This window comes from Bombina bombina, chromosome 10 (genome assembly GCF_027579735.1).
Source record: "Bombina bombina isolate aBomBom1 chromosome 10, aBomBom1.pri, whole genome shotgun sequence".
Lineage (NCBI taxonomy): Eukaryota > Metazoa > Chordata > Amphibia > Anura > Bombinatoridae > Bombina > Bombina bombina.
Genome location: NC_069508.1, coordinates 154937372 through 154960175, shown reverse-complemented (window position 1 = coordinate 154960175; position 22804 = coordinate 154937372). Strand labels below are relative to the sequence as shown.

At 40.6% G+C, this 22804-nt stretch overlaps 1 pseudogene; it reads right to left on the bottom strand.

Moving 5' to 3' along the window:
* Positions 1–16658, bottom strand: part of LOC128640936 (von Willebrand factor C domain-containing protein 2-like) — a 53805-nt pseudogene extending 37147 nt beyond the window's left edge.
* Positions 16659–22804: the final 6146 nt, after the last annotated feature.

Here is a 22804-nt window from a genome sequence, read left to right as displayed (position 1 = left end):
TGGCACAAAGAAGTTACATACGTCCCATAAGCAACACACTGTGTATATGCTGTAAGCAACAGCAGAGTATTTTGCTAGGCAGATAAAGAGCATTTTGGCTTCTGGATGAATATTGTACAACCATGGTTTAAGGGTAGAGGATCTCGTTTTTTTTCTTATTAGGTAGATTCTTGAAAGCTTGTTAGGCTGCCATAAGTGCCTGGTTGTTCAGGTAAGTTCATGTTTGAAATTCATTGACCTTACTTCCCCTATCGTGCCAGTGCTTTGTTAATGGGTGTCCTATGCTAACATATATATATATATATATATATATATTTGTGTTACGTGCCCCAATACATGATATCTCGCACCGCAAACAAGAGCCGCTAGCCTCAAAGCAAAGCAATAATAATCAGCACACTTAGCTAACACACTTGCAAAACAGTTTTGTAAATGCTCCGGTTTTAAAATATTTGCATGTCTGTTTTATTAGGATACAGTAGCCTCACTGCATAGCATAGGAACTATCTCAGAAACGGCATCTAGTCTTGCGGTCTTGTGTCGCTATTTCAAAGCTGATGAGGTTGTCTCATTCTTGTTTGCTTCTCTTTATTTACAATTATCCGTGCAATTTATTTTAGTGAGAGATAAGTTATACTGAATCTAGTTTACTATGCAGTTAGTCTTTTTATTATCATTAAACAAAAATTTGTTTATTTTGTTAAAAAAGTAAACCTATTACAGAGCTACAAAGCAGCTGGGTTGTATCAAGTGACCTCATGGAGAAAAACAAAAAGATGAAACCCATTGACGGGAAGTGCAGGGTAAAGCCTTGCAGATACCAAATAGCACCTTTATCAGGGGAAAGATGTTTAATCATTAAGGCCTAGATTTGGAGTTTGGCGTTAGCCGTGAAAACCAGCGTTAGAGGCTCCTAACGCTGGTTTTAGGCTAACTCCGGTATTTGGAGTCACTCAAAATAGGGTCTAACGCTCACTTTTCAGCCGCGACTTTTCCATACCGCAGATCCCCTTACGCCAATTGCGTATCCTATCTTTTCAATGGGATCTTTCTAACTCCGGTATTTAGAGTCGTGGCTGAAGTGAGCGTTAGACATCTAACGACAAAACTCCAGCCGCAGTAAAAAAGTCAGTAGTTAAGAGCTTTCTGGGCTAACGCCGGTTCATAAAGCTCTTAACTACTGTACTCTAAAGTACACTAACACCCATAAACTACCTATGTACCCCTAAACTGAGCCCCCCCCACATCGCCGCCACTCGATTAAATTTTTTTAACCCCTAATCTGCCGACCGCCACCTACGTTATACTTATGTACCCCTAATCTGCTGCCCCTAACACCGCCGACCCCTGTATTATATTTATTAACCCCTAATCTGCCCCCCACAACGTCGCCTCCACCTGCCTACACTTATCAACCCCTAATCTGCCGAGCGGACCGCACCTCTACTATTATAAAGTTATTAACCCCTAATCCGCATCACTAACCCTATAATAAATAGTATTAACCCCTAATCTGCCCTCCCTAACATCGCCGACACCTAACTTCAAACATTAACCCCTAATCTGCCGACCGGAGCTCACCGCTACTATAATAAATGTATTAACCCCTAAAGCTAAGTCTAACCCTAACACTAACACCCCCCTAAGTTAAATATAATTTTTATCTAACGAAATTAATTAACTCTTATTAAATAAATTATTCCTATTTAAAGCTAAATACTTACCTGTAAAATAAATCCTAATATAGCTACAATATAAATTATAATTACATTGTAGCTATTTTAGGATTAATATTTATTTTACAGGCAACTTTGTAATTATTTTAACCAGGTACAATAGCTATTAAATAGTTAAGAACTATTTAATAGTTACCTAGTTAAAATAATTACAAAATTACCTGTAAAATAAATCCTAACCTAAGTTACAATTAAACCTAACACTATACTATCATTAAATTAATTAAATAAAATACCTACAATTACCTACAATTAAACCTAACACTACACTATCAATAAATTAATTAAATAAAATACCTACAATTACCTACAATTAAACCTAACACTACACTATCAATAAATAAATTAAATACAATTCCTACAAATAACTACAATGAAATAAACTAACTAAAGTACAAAAAATAAAAAAGAACTAAGTTACAAAAAATAAAAAAATATTTACAAACATAAGAAAAATATTACAACAATTTTAAACTAATTACACCTACTCTAAGCCCCCTAATAAAATAACAAAGACCCCCAAAATAACAAAATGCCCTACCCTATTCTAAATTACTACATTTCAAAGCTCTTTAATCTTACCAGCCCTGATCCAATCAGCCAATCAGATTGAGCTCGCATTCTATTGGCTGATCGGAACAGCCAATAGAATGCAAGCTCAATCTGATTGGCCGATCGAATCAGCCAATCGGATTGAACTTGATTCTGATTGGCTGATTCCATCAGCCAATCAGAATATTCCTACCTTAATTCCGATTGGCTGATAGAATCCTATCAGCCAATCGGAATTCGAGGGACGCCATCTTGGATGAAGTCCCTTAAAGGAACCGTCATTCGGCTAGTAGGCGTTGGGAGAAGAGGATGTTCCGCGTCGGAGGTCTGCAAGATGGATCCGGAAGAAAGAAGATTGAAGATGCCGTTGATAGAAGACTTTATCCGGATCATGGACCTCTTCAGTTCCCGCTTGGATGAAGACTTCAGCCGGATCATGGACCTCTTCAGCCCCCCGCTTGGGCTTGGATCAGGACATCGGAGGAGCTCTTCAGGACGGATCGGTGAACCTGGTAGGGTGAAGACAAGGTAGGAAGATCTTCAGGGGCTTAGTGTTAGGTTTATTTAAGGGGGGTTTGGGTTAGATTAGGGGTATGTGGGTGGTGGGTTGTAATGTTGGGGGGGGGGGTATTGTATGTTTTTTTTTTACAGGCAAAAGAGCTGAATTTCTTGGGGCATGCCCCGCAAAGGGCCCTGTTCAGGGCTGGTAAGGTTAAAGAGCTTTGAAATGTAGTAATTTAGAATAGGGTAGGGCATTTTGTTATTTTGGGGGTCTTTGTTATTTTATTAGGGGGCTTAGAGTAGGTGTAATTAGTTTAAAATTGTTGTAATATTTTTCTTATGTTTGTAAATATTTTTTTATTTTTTGTAACTTAGTTCTTTTTTATTTTTTGTACTTTAGTTAGTTTATTTCATTGTAGTTATTTGTAGGAATTGTATTTAATTTATTTATTGATAGTGTAGTGTTAGGTTTAATTGTAGGTAATTGTATGTATTTTATTTAATTAATTTAATGATAGTATAGTGTTAGGTTTAATTGTAACTTAGGTTAGGATTTATTTTACAGGTAATGTTGTAATTATTTTAACTAGGTAACTATTAAATAGTTCTTAACTATTTAATGGCTATTGTACCTGGTTAAAATAATTACAAAGTTGCCTGTAAAATAAATATTAATCCTAAAATAGCTACAATGTAATTATAATTTATATTGTAGCTATATTAGGATTTATTTTACAGGTAAGTATTTAGCTTTAAATAGGAATAATTTATTTAATAAGAGTTAATTAATTTCGTTAGATAAAAATTATATTTAACTTAGGGGGGTGTTAGTGTTAGGGTTAGACTTAGCTTTAGGGGTTAATACATTTATTATAGTAGCGGTGAGCTCCGGTCGGCAGATTAGGGGTTAATGTTTGAAGTTAGGTGTCGGCGATGTTAGGGAGGGCAGATTAGGGGTTAATACTATTTATTATAGGGTTAGTGAGGCGGATTAGGGGTTAATAACTTTATTATAGTAGCGCTCAGGTCCGCTCGGCAGATTAGGGGTTAATAAGTGTAGTTAGGTGGAGGCGACGTTGTGGGGGGCAGATTAGGGGTTAATAAATATAATATAGGGGTCGGCGGTGTTAGGGGCAGCAGATTAGGGGTACATAAGGATAATGTAAGTAGCGGCGGTTTACGGAGCGGCAGATTAGGGGTTAAAAATAATATGCAGGGGTCAGCGATAGTGGGGGTGGCAGATTAGGGGTTAATAAGTATAAGGTTAGGGATGTTTAGACTCGGGGTACATGTTAGAGTGTTATGTGCAGACGTAGGAAGTGTTTCCCCATAGCAAACAATGGGGCTGCGTTAAGAGCTGAACGCGGCTTTTTTGCAGGTGTTAGTTTTTTTTTCAGCTCAAACAGCCCCATTGTTTCCTATGGGGGAATCGTGCACGAGCACGTTTTTGAGGCTGGCCGCGTCCGTAAGCAACTCTGGTATCGAGAGTTGAAGCTGCGTTAAAAATGCTCTACGCTCCTTTTTTGGAGCCTAACGCAGCCTTTTTGTGGACTCTCAATACCAGAGTTATTTTTATGGTGCGGCCAGAAAAAAGCCGGCGTTAGCTACGCGGGTCGTTACCGTCAAAACTCCAAATCTAGGCCTAAGACTTTAGTAGTTAAGCATCCAGATATTTACATTAGTAGAGAGATCTTGTTTAGGGTGAGTTGTCCTAATCCAGATGCTCAGGGAATGTTTTACCGAGAAGGAATTTAGGACAAATCTGAAACCTATATGGTACTTTGTTGGCAAATGAATACCACAACCCACAACCTTCAGTGACCCTTGGTCTACTTGGACAATATTTATGTCTCTCACAAATACTTAAATAGTCATCTTTATTGCGGAGTAGTAGATTATATTACAGATAAAAAATTACCATTAATTTTACAATAATGCCAACAGCTGGCCTTTAAAGAGACCATATGCTAAATCACTTGAAACTGATGCAGTATAACTGTAAAAAGCTGACAGGAAAATATCACCTGAGCTTCTCTATGTAAAAAAGGAAGATATTTTACCTCACAATCTCCTCAGCTCAGCAGAGTAAGTTCTGTGTAAAAAGTTATACTCAGCTGCTCCCAGCTGCAGGTAAAAAAAATAAAAAAATGAAGAAATGAACAGCAGCCAATCAGCATCAGCAGTGCTGAGGTCATGAACTCCTACTGTGATCTCATGAGATTTGACTTAAGTCTCATGAGATTTCATAGTAAGCTTCCTTTACCTGATTGGTGAAATAATAGGAGAGTGCACGAGGCTCATCCTTTCAGCTGTCCCAGGACAGACACACTAAAATGCTGCTTAGAAATCCTTTACAATGGGAGGTGGCTACTGAGGAACTTTTGAGGTAAAATATCTTTCTTTTTTACATAGAGATGTTCAGGAGATATTTTCTAGTCAGCTTTTTACAGCTATGCTGCATCACTTTCAAGTGTTTAAACATTTGGGTATTATGGTCCTTTAATACAAAATGATGAAAAGCTCATCAAGATTTTGTTTTTCATCTGTAATTGAATTGATCCCGTCTTAGTTGTTACCACATCTGCTAGAAGACTGAGGTTCACAACAAGTTTATGTGCGATCCAGAGGAAAAACAAATTATAAAATATAGACATTATTCTTGTATATGAAAAATTAAGTTCTTCCTGTTCCAACTTGTCTTGTTCCTCTGTGTGTAGATAAATTCCCACCCGGTGCTATTTTCTGCTTCCTTTCTAGGCACAGAGAACCCTTTGTACCTGACTTTACAACCTTCCAGTTTCACAGCCCAAGACCCTGTCACCCATTCACATAATGCAAAGAGCCACACATGTGCCCCCCTGGCAGCTACGGTACCTGTGCTCCTGGTATCCCCTCTTTCCTTGTGACGGTTTAAAGCTATTTGTTCTTCACTCATTTCTGAAACTTGTGGTCCCTTTGTGGACATTAGACCATGGTAGAGAACCAGATTTCCCTGCAGATACCTAACTCCTCTGCTGAAATAATACAGATTGTTGTTGTTTTCAGCATCTGCTGAGGTACAAGGTTGGTCCCTTTTGTCCCCTCTTCTCTATTCTCCGACACCCTGATTGCTGATGACACCTACATATCTCTCTTCCTGTCCCTGTTGCTGACATCTAAAGCTACCAGCCAACACAAGACAAACCTCCATATATATCTAAAGATTAATTTAATACTGATCATGTTAATCTATCAAATCAACTAAAGCTCTGTCACAACAAGTGCCCTCTGCTTGTGCTCAGGCCTCCTGCCATTTAGTCCATACATTTACCCAATTATGGGCTAGATTACAAGTGGCGTGCATTTTACGTTCGTCAGGTTAGCGCACTTGTTTTCAAACCTGTCCCCAGGCCTCCCTAACAGGCCACAGTTTGAGGATATCTGAACAGGAGCACAGGTGAAATAATCAGCTGATTAATAAACAAGGTTATTTTACCTGTTCTCATCCAAGGTAATCGTGAAAACCTGGCCTATTGCGGAGGCCTGAGGACAGGTTTGAAAACCAGTGGGCTAGCGTGACTGAAATTCTCGCGTAGTGGGTAGTGCGTTAACAAAAGCTGCACTAAACACAACAAATACATTTAAAATTACAGATACACTCATATAAACACTATCTGATAAAAATGATTCACATAAATATTTTTAAAAAAGTTATAAGGATTAAAGAAGTATATGATATATGACAAGTTGTTTGAATGCAAATATATGCAAGGCTATATTGTAAAGATACATACATATATATATGTGTGTACATATGCATTTGTGTTTTACTGTATATTTACTGTACATATTTCACATTCCAATGTTCTTCACATACAAGATAATGTTATTTTTATTTCAAATACATATATCTATACATATCTGTATATACTTATACCTGCATATCTATTCCTATAGATATATAGGTATATAGGACCAGTGACGTACCCTGTACGTCGCTACAGTCCTAGGCTTCTTTCTGCCGCGATCTCGCTCAAAATAGCAAGATCATGCTATTTCTGCATGCCCCACGAGTGGGGCACTGCAGAAATAAATTTGCAGAGTTACTGATGCAGATAGGGCCACTCTGTGGCCCTCTCTGTATCAGACAGCGGTGGTGCCGATCATTGGTGGGTGGGAGCTTAAAGAGAGAGACGGGTGGGCGGCCCATCGCTGGAGGGGGCGGGAGGAGGGCGGGACCCCTACATCCATTGTGTGAAAGGGATCTGGGAGGGGTAGGTGGGTAGGGTTATGAGGGGGGCAGCTACACTACAGGAAAAATGGTTATTTTTTTTTTTAAATATGCATAAATTGAGGCAGACAGCTGCCAGTACCTACGATGGCGGCAAATATGTAGGGGGGGTCGGTTAGAGAGCTGTTTGGGGGGGATCAGGGAAGTTGGGGTAAAAGGGGATCCTACACTGAAAAAAATATTTAAAAAAATTAAATATATATTAAAAAATAAAAAAACCAGCCTTTTATTTTAGTACTGGCAGACTTTCTGCCAGTACTTAAGATGGAGGTGACAATTGTGGGGTGGGAAAGGGAAGAGAGCTGTTTGAGAGGGGTCAGGGAGGGATGTGTCAGGTGGGAGGCTGATCTCTACACTAAAGCTAACATTAGCCATTCAAGCTACCTAATTAACCTCTTCATTGCTGGGCATAATACAAGTGTGGTGCGCAGCTGCATTTAACGGCCTTCTAATTACCAAAAAGCAATGCCAAAGCCATATATTCTGCTATTTCCAAAAAAAGGGAATCCCAGAGAAGAATTTACAACCATTTGTGCCATAATTGCTCAAGCTGTTTGTAAATAATGTCAGTGAGAATCCTAAAATTGTTAAAAAGTTAATTTATTTATTTGATTGCATTTGGCGGTGAAATGGTGGCATAAATGGGCCTAGATCAATACTTTGGCTATGTGAAGAACATAGGAATGTAAAATATGCATAATGCAATTTGTGTTTTGCTCTTAGGGTCTAATGCGGTGTCAAGTTAGCGCACATGAAGAATTACTCATCGCAATATCTGATAATGTTAATACAAAATAGAAATCTAAACAGGTAAATCTATAGTAATAGATATACAGGCATAGGTATATACAGATATATAGAAATATGTATTTACAATAAAAACAACATTTCTTTCATGTAATTGGCAAGAGTCCATGAGCTAGTGACATATGGGATATACAATCCTACCAGGAGGGGCAAAGTTTCCCAAACCTCAAAATGCCTATAAATACACCCCTCACCACACCCACAATTCAGTTTTACAAACTTTGCCTCCTATGGAGGTGGTGAAGTAAGTTTGTGCTAAGATTTCTACGTTGATATGCGCTTCTCAGCATTGTTGAAGCCTGATTCCTCTCAGAGTACAGCGAATGTCAGAGGGACGTGAAGGGAGTATCACTTATTGAATACGATGATTTCCCTAACGGGGGTCTATTTCATGGGTTCTCTGTTATCGGTCGTAGAGATTCATCTCCTACCTCCCTTTTCAGATTGACGATATACTCTCAGTTTACCATTACCTCTACTAATAACTGTTTTAGTACTGGTTTGGCTATCTGCTATATGTGGATGGGTGTCTTTTGGTAAGTATGTTTTTATTACTTAAGACACTCTCAGCTATGGTTTGGCACTTTATGCAATTATATAAAGTTCTAAATATATGTATTGTACTTATATTTGCCATGAGTCAGGTTCATGTATTTCCTTCTGCAGACTGTCAGTTTCATATTTGGGAATGTAAACACTTTAAGAATTTTATGTCTTACCTGGGGGTTTAGTCTTTTTTCAATTTGACTACTTTTGCAATTGCGGGTGTTAGGCCCGCGGGTGCGTCAAATGCTAGACTTTATTGCGTCATTGTTGGCGCAAACTTTTTTTGGCGCGAAAAGATACGTTTATGACGCAACTTCGTCATTTCCGGCGTCATACGTGACGCCGAGACCTTTCATTTGGCGGCGTCATTATTGACGCAAGTGTGTCATTTCCGGTCATTTTTTGCGCCAAGATCCTTCCTCAGATATTGACACTGACAAATCTACTTATTTATTTAAAATAGAGTATATGCGTTCTTTATTAAAAGAAGTGTTAATTACTTTGGATATTGAGGTAACCAGTCCTATTGACGTTCAGTCTAATAAACGTTTAAATGCTGTTTTTAAACCTCCTGTGGCTTCCCCAGGTGTTTTTCCCATTCCTGAGGCTATTTCTGATATGATTTCTAGGGAATGGAATAAGCCAGGTACTTCCTTTATTCCTTCTTCAAGGTTTAAGAGATTGTATCCTTTACCAGCAAAATCTATAGAGTTTTGGGAAAAGATCCCCAAAGTTGATGGGGCTATTTCTACTCTTGCTAAACGTACCACTATTCCTATGGAAGATAGCACTTCCTTTAAGGATCCTTTAGATAGGAAGCTTGAATCTTATCTAAGGAAGGCCTATTTATATTCAGGTCATCTTCTCAGACCTGCTATTTCTTTGGGTGATGTTGCGGCTGCATCAACTTTCTGGTTGGAAAATTTAGCGCAACGTGAATTGGATTTTGACATATCTAGCATTGTTCGCTTACTGCAACATGCTAATCATTTTATTTGTGATGCCATTTTTGATATTATCAAAATTGATGTTAGACCCATGTCTTTAGCTGTATTAGCTAGAAGAGCTTTGTGGCTTAAATCTTGGAATGCTGATATGACATCTAAATCTAGATTACTATCTCTTTCTTTCCAAGGTAATAATTTATTTGGTTCTCAGTTGGATTCTATTATTTCAACTATCACTGGAGGAAAAGGAGTTTTTTTTGCCTCAGGATAAAAAACCTAAGGGTAAATCTAAGGCTTCTAACCGTTTTCGTTCCTTTCGTCAGAATAAGGAACAAAAACTCAATCCTCCTCCCAAGGAATCTGCTACCAGTTGGAAGCCTTCCTCAAATTGGAATAAATCCAAGCCATTTTGGAAACCAAAGTCTGCCCCAAAGTCCGCATGAAGGTGCGGCCCTCATTCCAGCTGAGCTGGTAGGGGCCAGATTAAGGTTTTTCAAGGATTTTTGGATAAAATCAGTCCGAAATCATTGGATTCAGAGCATTGTCTCTCAAGGGTATCAAATAGGATTCAAAGTAAGAACTCCTGTGGGAAGATTTTTTCTCTCACACATCCCTGTAAATCCAGTAAAAGCTCAGGCTTTTCTGAAGTGTGTTTCAGACCTGGAGTCTTCAGGGGTTATAATGCCAGTTCCTCTTCAGGAACAAGGTTTGGGGTTTTATTCAAACCTATTCATTGTACCAAAGAAAGAAAATTTGTTCAGACCAGTTCTGGATCTGAAAATTTTGAATCGTTATGTAAGAGTACCAACTTTCAAGATGGTGACTATAAGGACTATTCTGCCTTTTGTTCAGCAAGGACATTATATGTCCACAATAGACTTGCAGGATGCATACCTTCATATTCCGATTCACCCAGAACACTATCAGTTTCTGAGATTCTCTTTTCTAGACAAGCATTACCAATTTGTTGCTCTTCCATTTGGACTAGCAACAGCTCCAAGAATCTTTTCAAAGGTTCTGGGTGCCCTACTATCTGTAATCAGAGAACAGGGTATTGCGGTGTTTCCTTATTTGGACGATATCTTGGTACTAGCTCAGTCTTTACATACTGCAGAATCTCACACAAATCAACTAGTGTTGTTTCTTCGGAAACATGGTTGGAGGATCAATTTACCAAAAAGTTTCTTGATTCCTCAGACAAGGGTCACCTTTTTAGGTTTCCAGATAGATTCAGTGTCCATGACTCTGTCTCTAACAGACAAGAGACGTTTAAAATTGGTTGCAGCATGCCGGCACCTTCAGTCTCAGTCATTCCCTTCAGTGGCTATGTGCATGGAAGTTTTAGGTCTCATGACTGCAGCATCGGACGCGATCCCCTTTGCTTGTTTTCATAGGAGACCTCTACAGCTTTGCATGCTGAATCAATGGTGCAGGGATTATACAAAGATATCACAATTAATATCCTTGAATCCCAATGTACGACACTCTCTGACATGGTGGATGGATCACCATCGTTTGGTTCAAGGGGCCTCTTTTGTTCGGCCAACCTGCACTGTAATCTCAACAGATGCAAGTCTTTCAGGTTGGGGAGCTGTTTGGGGAGCTCTGACAGCACAAGGGGTTTGGAAATCTCAAGAGGCGAGATTACCAATAAATATTTTAGAACTCCGTGCAATTCTCAGGGCTCTTCAGTCTTGGCCTCTGCTAAAGAGAGAACCGTTCATTTGTTTTCAGACAGACAATATCACAACCGTGGCTTATGTCAATCATCAGGGTGGGACTCACAGTCCCCAAGCTATGAAAGAAGTATCTTGGATACTTGCTTGGGTGGAATCCAGCTCCTGTCTAATCTCTGCGGTGCATATCCCAGGTGTAGACAATTGGGAGGCGGATTATCTCAGCCGCCAGACTTTACATCCAGGAGAGTGGTCTCTCCATCCAGATGTTTTCTCAGATTGTTCAGATGTGGGGTCTTCCAGAGATAGATCTCATGGCCTCTCATCTAAACAAGAAACTTCCCAGATACCTGTCCAGGTCCAGGGATGTTCAGGCGGAAGCAGTGGATGCTCTGACACTTCCTTGGTGTTATCATCCTGCTTACATCTTCCCGCCTCTAGTAGTTCTTCCAAGAGTGATCTCCAAAATCATCATGGAACAGTCTTCTGTGTTGCTGGTGGCTCCAGCATGGCCACACAGGTTTTGGTATGCGGATCTGGTGCAAATGTCCAGTTGCCCGCCTTGGCCACTTCCGTTACGGCCGGACCTGCTATCTCAAGGTCCGTTTTTCCATCAGGATCTCAAATCATTAAATTTGAAGGTATCTAAATTGAACGTTTAGTTCTAAGTCATAGAGGTTTCTCTGACTCAGTGATTAATACGATGTTACAAGCTCATAAATCTGTCTCTAGAAAGATTTATTATAGAGTTTGGAAGACTTACATTTCATGGTGTTCTTCTCATAAATTCTCCTGGCATTCTTTTAGAATTCCTAGAATTTTACAGTTCCTTCAGGATGGTTTGGATAAGGGTTTGTCTGCAAGTTCCTTGAAAGGACAAATCTCCGCTCTTTCTGTCTTATTTCACAGGAAGATTGCTATACTTCCTGATATTCACTGTTTTGTACAGGCTTTAGTTCGTATTAAGCCTGTCATTAAATCAATTTCTCCTCCTTGGAGTCTTAATTTGGTTCTGAAGGCGTTACAGGCTCCTCCATTTGAGCCTATGCATTCTTTGGACATTAAACTACTTTCCTGGAAAGTGTTGTTCCTTTTGGCTATCTCTTCTGCTAGAAGAGTTTCTGAGCTATCTGCTCTTTCTTGTGAGTCTCCTTTTCTGATTTTTCATCAGGATAAGGCAGTTTTGCGGACTTCTTTTCAATTTTTACCTAAGGTTGTGAATTCTAACAACATTAGTAGAGAAATTGTTGTTCCTTCATTATGTCCTAATCCTAAGAATTCTTTGGAGAGATCCTTACATTCTTTGGATGTAGTAAGAGCTTTGAAATATTATGTGGAAACTACTAAAAATTTTAGGAAGACTTCCAGTCTATTTGTTTTATTTTCTGGTCCTAGGAAAGGTCAGAAAGCTTCTGCTATTTCCTTGGCTTCTTGGTTGAAACTTTTGATTCATCAAGCTTATTTGGAGTCGGGTCAAACCCCGCCTCAGAGAATTACAGCTCATTCTACTAGATCAGTCTCCACTTCGTGGGCTTTTAAGAATGAAGCTTCAGTTGATCAGATTTGCAAAGCAGCAACTTGGTCCTCTTTGCATACATTTACTAAATTCTACCATTTTGATGTATTTGCTTCTTCGGAAGCAGTTTTTGGTAGAAAAGTTCTTCAGGCAGCTGTTTCAGTTTGATTCTTCTGCTTTTGATTTAAGTTTTTTCTTTCAAATATGAAATAAACTTATTTTTTTGGGTTGTGGACTAATGTTTTCAGCGGAATATGGCTGTTTTTATTTTTATTCCCTCCCTCTCTAGTGACTCTTGAGTGGAAGACTCCACATCTTGGGTATTGATATCCCATATGTCACTAGCTCATGGACTCTTGCCAATTACATGAAAGAAAACATAATTTATGTAAGAACTTACCTGATAAATTAATTTATTTCATATTGGCAAGAGTCCATGAGGCCCACCCTTTTTATGGTGCTTATGATTTTTTGTATAAAGCACAATTATTTCCAAATTTCCCTTGTTGATGCTTTCTACTCCTTTCTTTATCACCCCACTGCTTGGCTATTCGTTAAACTGAATTGTGGGTGTGGTGAGGGGTGTATTTATAGGCATTTTGAGGTTTGGGAAACTTTGCCCCTCCTGGTAGGATTGTATATCCCATATGTCACTAGCTCATGGACTCTTGCCAATATGAAAGAAATTAATTTATCAGGTAAGTTCTTACATAAATTATGTTATTCCTGAATGTGAAAAAACGTAAATGTAAATGAAAAACTCCTGTTAGGTTAGCGCTTACTACACATACTATATATACACATGCCTACTATATACATATATACTATTTGTACATACACATACTATATATACACACACATACTATATACATATAGTATATACTATAAATACATACACATACTATATATACACATGCGTACTATATACATATATACTATATATATATATATATATATATATATATATATATATATACACACACATGCATACTATTTACATATATTCTATATATACCTATACATACTATATATATATATATATATATATATATATATATATATATACATACACACACACACATACTATATATACATGCGTACTATATACATACATACACTTACTATGTATTCATGCATACTATATACAGTACATATATTCTATATACTGTATACATACACATTCTATAAATACACATGTATACTATATACATATATTCTATATATACCTACACATACTATATACACACACACACACATAATAAACATACAGTATATATTATACATACCTACACATACTATTTATAAATGTGTACTATATACATATATTCAATATATACCTACACACTCCATTTACATATATATAACAGCTCTATACCTGCCCTGTTACATTCTCTCTGCTGGGGACAACTGCTGTCTGCTATGGGAGTCTCTGTAACTATACAGCCGGCAGACAGGTCATGTAATTAGCAAGACAAAAGCAGCGGCCTGTGCACCGTCACTACATGACACCAGATAAAGGAAGATTTTTGTGCAGGGTCTGGTCACTCATTAACCTGAGGGAAAGTAACAGACAGACTGTACCGGACCTCAGGGAAGAAGAGTTACAGCGTCTGCCTTTGTGTAACTGAAACAGTTTATCACACAAATGTCTTATATTTATTTAGTCATTTAGTAAATATTCTCCTGAGTCAAATAAAGCAAATAACCTGTATACTACAGTAGATTGCAAGCTCTTGTGGGAACAGCACCCCAAATCCTTCTGTAGCTCTCTGTGCACTTATGTTTCCCTGTAGGAAAGCTGAGCACACAGCTAAATACCAGTATTTAGCAGTAACAAGTGACCCCCCCAGAACCACTACTGACCACCGTACAATGCTGGGTAATGTGTTGTATATTTAGCATTAACAAGTGCCCACCCCAGAACCACTACTGACCCCTGTACAGTGCTGGGCAATGTGTTGTGTATTTAGCAGTAACAAGTGACCCCCCAGAACCACTACTGACCACCGTACAATGCTGGGCAATGTGTTGTATATTTAGCATTAACAAGTGCCCACCCCAGAACCACTACTGACCCCTGTACAGTGCTGGGTAATGTGTTGTGTATTTAGCAGTAACAAGTGACCCCCAGAACCACTACTGACCCCAGTACAGTGCTGGGTAATGTGTTGTGTATTTAGCAGTAAAAAGTGACCCCCAAAGTCACTACTGACCCTCGTACAGTGCTGGGGAACGTGTTGTGTATTTAGCAGTAACAAGTGACCCCCCAGAACCACTACTGACCACCGTACAATGCTGGGCAATGTGTTGTATATTTAGCAGTAACAAGTGACCCCCCAGAACCACTACTGACCCCAGTACAGTGCTGGGTAATGTGTTGTGTATTTAGCAGTAAAAAGTGACCCCCAGAGTCACTACTGACCCTCGTACAGTGCTGGGGAACGTGTTGTGTATTTAGCAGTAACAAGTGACCCCCAGAGTCACTACTGACCCTCGTACAGTGCTGGGGAATGTGTTGTGTATTTAGCAGTAACAAGTGACCCCCAGAGTCACTACTGACCCCCGTACAGTGCTGGGGAATGTGTTGTGTATTTAGCAGTAACAAGTGACCCTCTCAGAGCCACTACTGATCCCTGTACAGTGCTGGGGAATGTGTTCTGTATTTAGCAGTAACAAGGGACCCCCCAGAACCACTACTGATCCCTGTACAGTGCTGGGGAATGTGTTGTGTATTTAGCAGTAACAAGTGACCCCCTAGAACCACTACTGACCCCCGTACAGTGCTGGGTAATATGTTGTGTATTTAGCAGTAACTAGTGATCCCCCCCAGAACCACTACTGACCCCCGTACAGTGCTGGGAATGTGTTGTGTTTTTAGCAGTAACAAGTGACCCCCCCAAAATCACTACTGAACCCCTTACAGTGCTGGGGAATGTGTTGTGTATTTAGCAGTAACAAGTGACCCCCCCAGAACCACTACTGACCCCCGTACAGTGCTGGGTAATGTGTTGTATATTTAGCAGTAACAAGTGACCCCCCAGAACCACTACTGACCCCGTACAGTGCTGGGGAATGTGTTGTGTATTTAGAAGTAACTAGTGATCCCCCCAGAGTCACTACTGACCCTCGTACAGTGCTGGGGAATGGGTTGTGTATTTAGCAGTGACAATGACCTCCCACCTAAACCACTACTGACCAGTGGCTGGGGAAGTGTTGTGTATTTAGCAGTGACAAATGACCCTAGCAGTTGGTTCTGTATGGTTAGTGATCACATAAAAAGACCATTAGAAACAGGAAATAACATTTACCTGGAACTGCTCTCCCAGCTCATACACCTCTCCTCGGTACTCACAGCCAATCTTCTCACAGCGGGGGGCAGCAGTCCTGTGGGGTAGTGGCTGACGTGCATGCAAGCAGGTGGCAAGGCTGTGCACTCTGTCCTGGCACAAGTTGGGCCCTCTGCCAGTGCACTCACACTGGGTGCAGTGATCCGAGTCTAGGAAGTACCATTCCCCCACATAGTAGGTGCTGCCATTGGCCTCACAGGTGCTCACCTGGGCAGCCTGGCACAGATGCCACTCTCCTATGATAACTAAACATGCCAAGGAGACAGACAGCCATGCATGGCATTGCCCACTAAACAAAGTCATAGCTGGCAAATAGACAGCAAAGATACAACAATACCTGCTGTACGATTCCTTATAATTCCCTGTAAAGTATTTCTTTTAAAGTGTTTCCATATGTCCTGTCACTAAACAGTGATGTCTTCTCCTGAGACGTGACACCTAACTCCCCTTTACACAGTGCCAGGCACAGCTACAGGTACAAAATTCCACAGGTACTGTATGTCCCAAAAAAGTGGCTCTGTTTTATGTCCCCACAATAAACCGTCCTTGTGCTGTGCTTTATTCTATTCCTGGCAAACTGCTTGGTGATCACAAGTTTATTTTCTGCTCTCTCAGGCTGGCGTGTCTGCCTAGTTTACTGTCTGCTGCACTTTATACGTTTCAGCCAGCACTGGGAGAGGAGGAGGGGAAGGGGCTTAGAGCTGCAATGGGCCTGGGTGGGTGCAGATACCATTACAGTCTCATTCTTTTCCTTTCTCTGTTTGGGCTGGGTTTTAGCATGTGACCTGATATCCCCCTTCTCCCTCCCACTACTCAGGCTAGGATCAGAGCCTCCTCCCTTCACTGTATCCAGCCAGTAGGTATAAACTGCTGGCCCAGGGCACCTCAATGTATTCATGTACTGAGCCCAATAAAACTGGGAGGCCAACACCTCAAAGCTTCTTGCTCTTATTCTGAAGATGTCATGGACTATAGATTTGAATCTAAATATCCTGAGCCAGATATACAGACACAGAGAGAGAGGGGTGTTGGGGGGAGGGGGGTAAATGCTCTCCCTGGTATTGTTCTTAATTTCCAAGTGTAAGGACCTATTTGATTCACTCCTTTGGTGCCATTCAAACAGCGTTTTTAATTAGACATAAAGCAACTCTCTCCTGCTGCACTGTTGCCACTCATATAATTGTACTTGAGACATTTTATTTTTTGTACCCTCCCCTAAGAATATATGTGGAAACCCAGACAGACATCAATTAAAAGTGATTGTAAAGTTGAATGATTTAAAGCCCAGTATTTAAAAATACTCTTAAAAACATGGGTACTTTAAGTCATCAAACTTTACAATTACGCTTCTTTTTTAAAATAACTTTTTGTTACTGTAAACTTACCGCTGATCCTCCACCCGCATCTCCTTCAGTATTTAGCATATCGATGACTATCCGGCTTCCTCCAATCGTTGTGTGCTTCACAAGCTGGACGCCAAAGGGGGCACACAATGATTGGAGGAAGCCGGATTTGTCATTGATACTGAAGGAGATGCAGGCGGAGGATTGTGTAATTGTAAACTTTAATGACTTACAGTGCCCATGTTTTAAGAGTATTTTAAAATACTGGGCTTTAAATCATTCAACTTTACAATCACTTTAATTTATTATGAATGTTGTAGAGTCCTTTCATACAGCTGTAGTCGGGTGTCAGCCTTGTATACACAAGTATACATACACAGAACCTAGTGACACCATGCCTGGTCTCAGCATTATCCTATCAGTGGGCCTCTGCCAGCGGTCCTCCACATATATACTGCAGGCCCAGCAGGTGATAGGGAGATGGCGAGATTGTAATCAGGCCCCTGCCCTGTAAGCTACATGCCCTAATCAAATTAGAGCCCACAGCCTGCAGCACTGTCAGTTATAGAAATCCTTGGATCACAGCTCACAGCACTATCAGTTATATAAGAACCCCACATCCAATTCCATCACCTACAACCTCTACTAATTGTATGCCCATGAGACTCAGATCAGACTTCACTGCCTGCACATGCTTACCGTTATATGCCCATGAGACCTCAGATCATTCCCCACTGCCTGCACATGCTTACCGTTATATGCCCATGAGACCTCAGATCAGACATCCCTGCACATGCTTACCGTTATATGCCCATGAGACCTCAGATCAGACATCCCTGCACATGCTTACCTTTATATGACCATGAGACCTCAGATCATTCCCCACTGCCTGCACATGCTTACCGTTATATGCCCATGAGACCTCAGATCAGATATCACTGCCTGCACATGCTTACCGTTATATGCCCATGAGACCTCAGATCAGACATCACTGCCTGCACATACTTACTGTTATATGCCCATGAGACCTCAGATCAGACATCATTGCCTGCACATGCTTACCGTTATATGCCCATGAGACCTCAGATCAGACATCACTGCCTGCACGTGCTTCCGTTATATGCCCATGAGACCTCAGATCAAACTTCAATGCCTGCACATGCTTACCGTTATATGCCCATGAGACCTCAGATCAGACATCACTGCCTGCACATGTTTACCGTTATATGCCCATGAGACCTCAGATCATTCCCCACTGCCTGCACATGCTTACCGTTATATGCCCATGAGACCTCAGATCATTCCCCACTGCCTGCACATGCTTACCGTTATATGCCCATGAGACCTCAGATCATTCTCCACTGCCTGCACATGCTTACCGTTATATGCCCATGAGACCTCAGATCAGACATCACTGCCTGCACATGCTTACCATTATATACCCATGAGACCTCAGATCATTCCCCACTGCCTGCACATGCTTACCGTTATATGCCCATGAGACCTCAGATCATTCTCCACTGACTGCACATGCTTAACGTTATATGCCCATGAGACCTCAGATCAGACATCACTGCCTGCACATGCTTACCTGCACTGCCATCACATGCTTACACAGAGTGAGAGACACACATAACATCTGCAGCTTGTGACATGGAATTAAAGGGACAGTCTACACCAGAATTGTTATTGTTTTAAAAGATAGATAATCCCATTTTTACCCATTCCCCAGTTTTGCATAACCAACACAGTTATATTTATATATTTTTTACCTCTGTGATTATCTTGTATCTAAGCCTCTGCAAACTGCCCCTTTATTTCAGTTCTTTTGACAGACTTGCAGTTTAGCCAATCAGTGATAGCTCCCAGGTAAATTCACGTGCATGAGCACAGTGTTATCTATGTGAAAAACATGAACTAACACCCTCTAGTGGTGAAAAACCTGTTAAAATGCATTCTTAAGAGGCGGCCTTCAAGGTCTAAGAAATTAGCATATGAACCTCCTAGGTTAAGCTTTCAACTAAGAATAACAAGAGAACAAAGAAAATTTGGTGATAAAAGGAAAATTGGAAAATTGTTTAAAATTACATGGCCTATCTGAATCATGAAAGTTTTTTTTGGACTAGACTGTCCCTTTAAGACAAAACATTGCCCCCTGTAGCCAAATACACAGAGATGTGCAGAGGGAGAGACACACAACATCTGCAGCTTTTGATATGAAATACAGATAAAACAAACCCCCTAGCCAAATAGGCAAAGCTGCGGAGGTCGAGTCACAAACATAACATCTGCAGCTTGTGATATAAATACAGACAAAACATAACCCCCCCTCCTCCATAACCAAATGTGAGGAGCTGTGCAGAGGAATAGACACACAACATCTGCAGCTTGTGATATGAAATACAGACAAAACATAACCTCCCCCCCCTCCATAACCAAATGTGAGGAGCTGTGCAGAGGAATAGACACACAACATCTGCAGCTTGTGATATGAAATAACAGACAAAACATAACCTCCCCCACCTCCATAACCAAATGTGAGGAGCTGTGCAGAGGAATAGACACACAACATCTGCAGCTTGTGATATGAAATACAGACAAAACATAACCTTCCCCCCCCCCCCCTCCATAACCAAATGTGAGGAGCTGTGCAGAGGAATAGGACACACAACATCTGCAGCTTGTGATATGAAATACAGACAAAACATAACACCCCCCATAGCCATATACGTGGAGCTGTGCGGTGTGAGATACACACATAACATCTGCAGCTTGTGATATGAAATAGACAAAACACAAAACATAACCCCCATAGCTAAATAAGTGGAACTGTGTGGAGTGAGACACACACACACAACATCTGCAGCTTGTGATATGAAATACAGACACAACATAACCAAATGTGCGGAGCTGTTCAAAGTGAGTGACACAGATAATATCTGCAGCTTGAGTGGACAGAAGATCCTGTGTTTCTCTGTGGAATTTTGGAGATATTTGATATGTTTGGTGTCTGGAATTGAACCTGCTCAGGGCTGGACTGTGTCTGCCACAAACTATTCATATTTGTGTAAAAGGACATTAAATATCCAATAAATTCTGCATAAACTGCTAAGCACAGTGAGAAAATGAAGCAGGATAGGTTCATTATTGATTTAGCCTGTTTCTCACTTTTCTACTCCCACAGAGAGGAGAGCAGTGTTCTCCCCAATAGCATTTTAGCGTGTGTACCACCTGGCTGATTTCAAAACACCCAGCTAAAATTTAGCTAATAGGCTGTTTGGCCATATGGCACTTTTGCTGTAGCTAGAGCACGGATTGGAGAACAATTCAAACTGTTAGCTTACAGCAAATTGACTTTTAAAGTGGGCAGCAGAGCGCAGGGTATTTGAATTTCATATCTATATTAAAAAGTAAGTTATAGTGCAACTGATGAATTCAACTCAATCTAAAATATCACTAACATTCTGGATCTGTTTTTAAAAAAGGGAGAGTTTACTATCACTTTATGTTAAAATTAGCAAATATCAAAATGTATCATCATTAAATACATTTATGTTAAATTATGCAATACAGAACATTTATTCTTTGGATAGAAAATATTACACAGCCCCCACCCGGATACTTCATAATGCCACCCCGGCAGGCAAAATTTTCTGTGGAAAACTCTGAAGAGTATACTGCCAACTGTACACAGACCCTTATAACGGTGATCAGCGCTGCGGCAAATTAATGTGCGACTAAGATGTATAACCGTCATTTTATCTCTACTCTCAAGTAGCCAGACACTATTATTGCAAACACAGAGAGAAAAGTGAGGGTACAAAATAAATACAATAATTTGTACCTGTCATCATAAACAAGTAGGTGCCCAACACCTCTGCTGCTTATTTAATGATTATGTAAACATACTGGATAATAAAAGGGATAGCAAGGTCATAATTGAAATGAATTTGGGTGCATTTAAATTTTATATACAACCTTTTTTTTTTTACAGTGTATTCCATTAATAAAAATGCTTCTAGTAAAAGTTACTATGTTTTTTTAATGGCATAAACACATATGCTAAGTGCCCAGTGCACCAATATTCAACAGCACAAAGCTGACAGCTGTGTATTATGCCTGTGAAGACAATTTATGTCACACAAGCACTGCTGACTCTGCAGTGTTTAAATGCTGGTGCACAGGCCCTCACAGCATATGTGCGTATACTGCTGCAAAACTAATAACTTTTACTAGAAGCATTTTTGCTATTGGAAGTATATTGCAAAACAATCAAATTCCAATGTTGAACTTTAACTGGAAAGGTTCAGTCTGAGACCTGCTTTTGACATAGGGCTGATGGTCTGTGGGTTTGATCTGAGAGTTAATATGATCATATACATCTGTAATGCCTTCCTAACACACAAGGGCACATGTATATTTTTGGCTATTATCCAGACAAATAATCATATTTATTTCATAAAAATATAGTGGCAGATTTAGATAAGGTTGCATGGTACCCCCAGTCTGCTGTTTCTCCCCTCCAGAGGGTTCTTTAAATTGTGGCGACACAAAGCACATTTTATCTTTAGCTCCCCTTCACTGGGGTCACAATAACCATGGCACACATTCTAGATCTGCTTTTTCTTAAAGCCACAAAAACTAGTGCTGAGGGCCACATGTCCCTCAGGCTGCTAGTTGGCCATCCCTGATATAAATGACAGGGGCACTAAGCAATGCTGTCAGACCTTTTGTGCAAAATCTGGCTCCTCAGCAGCTCTGGCACTGGCTCTTTGGGATACTGGTCCATTGGGATTGTGGATCCTCAGAAGCTCAGGCTTTGTCCCTTTGGGATTCTGACTCCTCAGCAGCTCACGGGCGATTGTAATATAATCTCCCTGACACTGTATGACACGGTATTACCTTTGCATTAAATTATATCGTTACCAGTGATCAGGTGATTGATAGCACGTGCACGCGCGCACACACCTAGCTGCTAGTAAGGTGCTTGCTATGGGGCGCGCATTTCCGGCATCGCCGCTTTAAGAGTCCTCAGTTCGTAGCCGCTATAGCACACGTGTCCTGCGAAGTGATTGGATGATACTGCTACTTCCTTAGCAACGCACGATGTTTTCATTAGATACCGGGTGCAAGGTGAGTAGTGAGCTGAACAGGGGTGAACGGATACCCTGTAAGAAAGGGGGTGAGGGGAATAGATACCTCATAGGGAAGGGGGTGAGGGCAGCAGATACCCCGTGAAAAAGGGCATGAGGGGAGCAGATATCCCGTGAAGAAGTGGATGAGGGGAGCAGATATCCCGTGAAGAAGGGGATGAGGGGAGCAGATATCCCGTGAAGAAGTGGATGAGGGGAGCAGATATCCCGTGAAGAAGGGGATGAGGGGAGCAGATACCCATGAGGAAGGGGATGAGGGGAGCAGATACCCATGAGGAAGGGGATGATAGGGGAGATACCCCGTGAGGATGAGGGGAGCAGATATCACGTGAGGAAGAGGATGAGGGGAGCAGATACCACGTGAGGAAGAGGATGAGGGGAGCAGATATCACGTGAGGAAGAGGATGAGG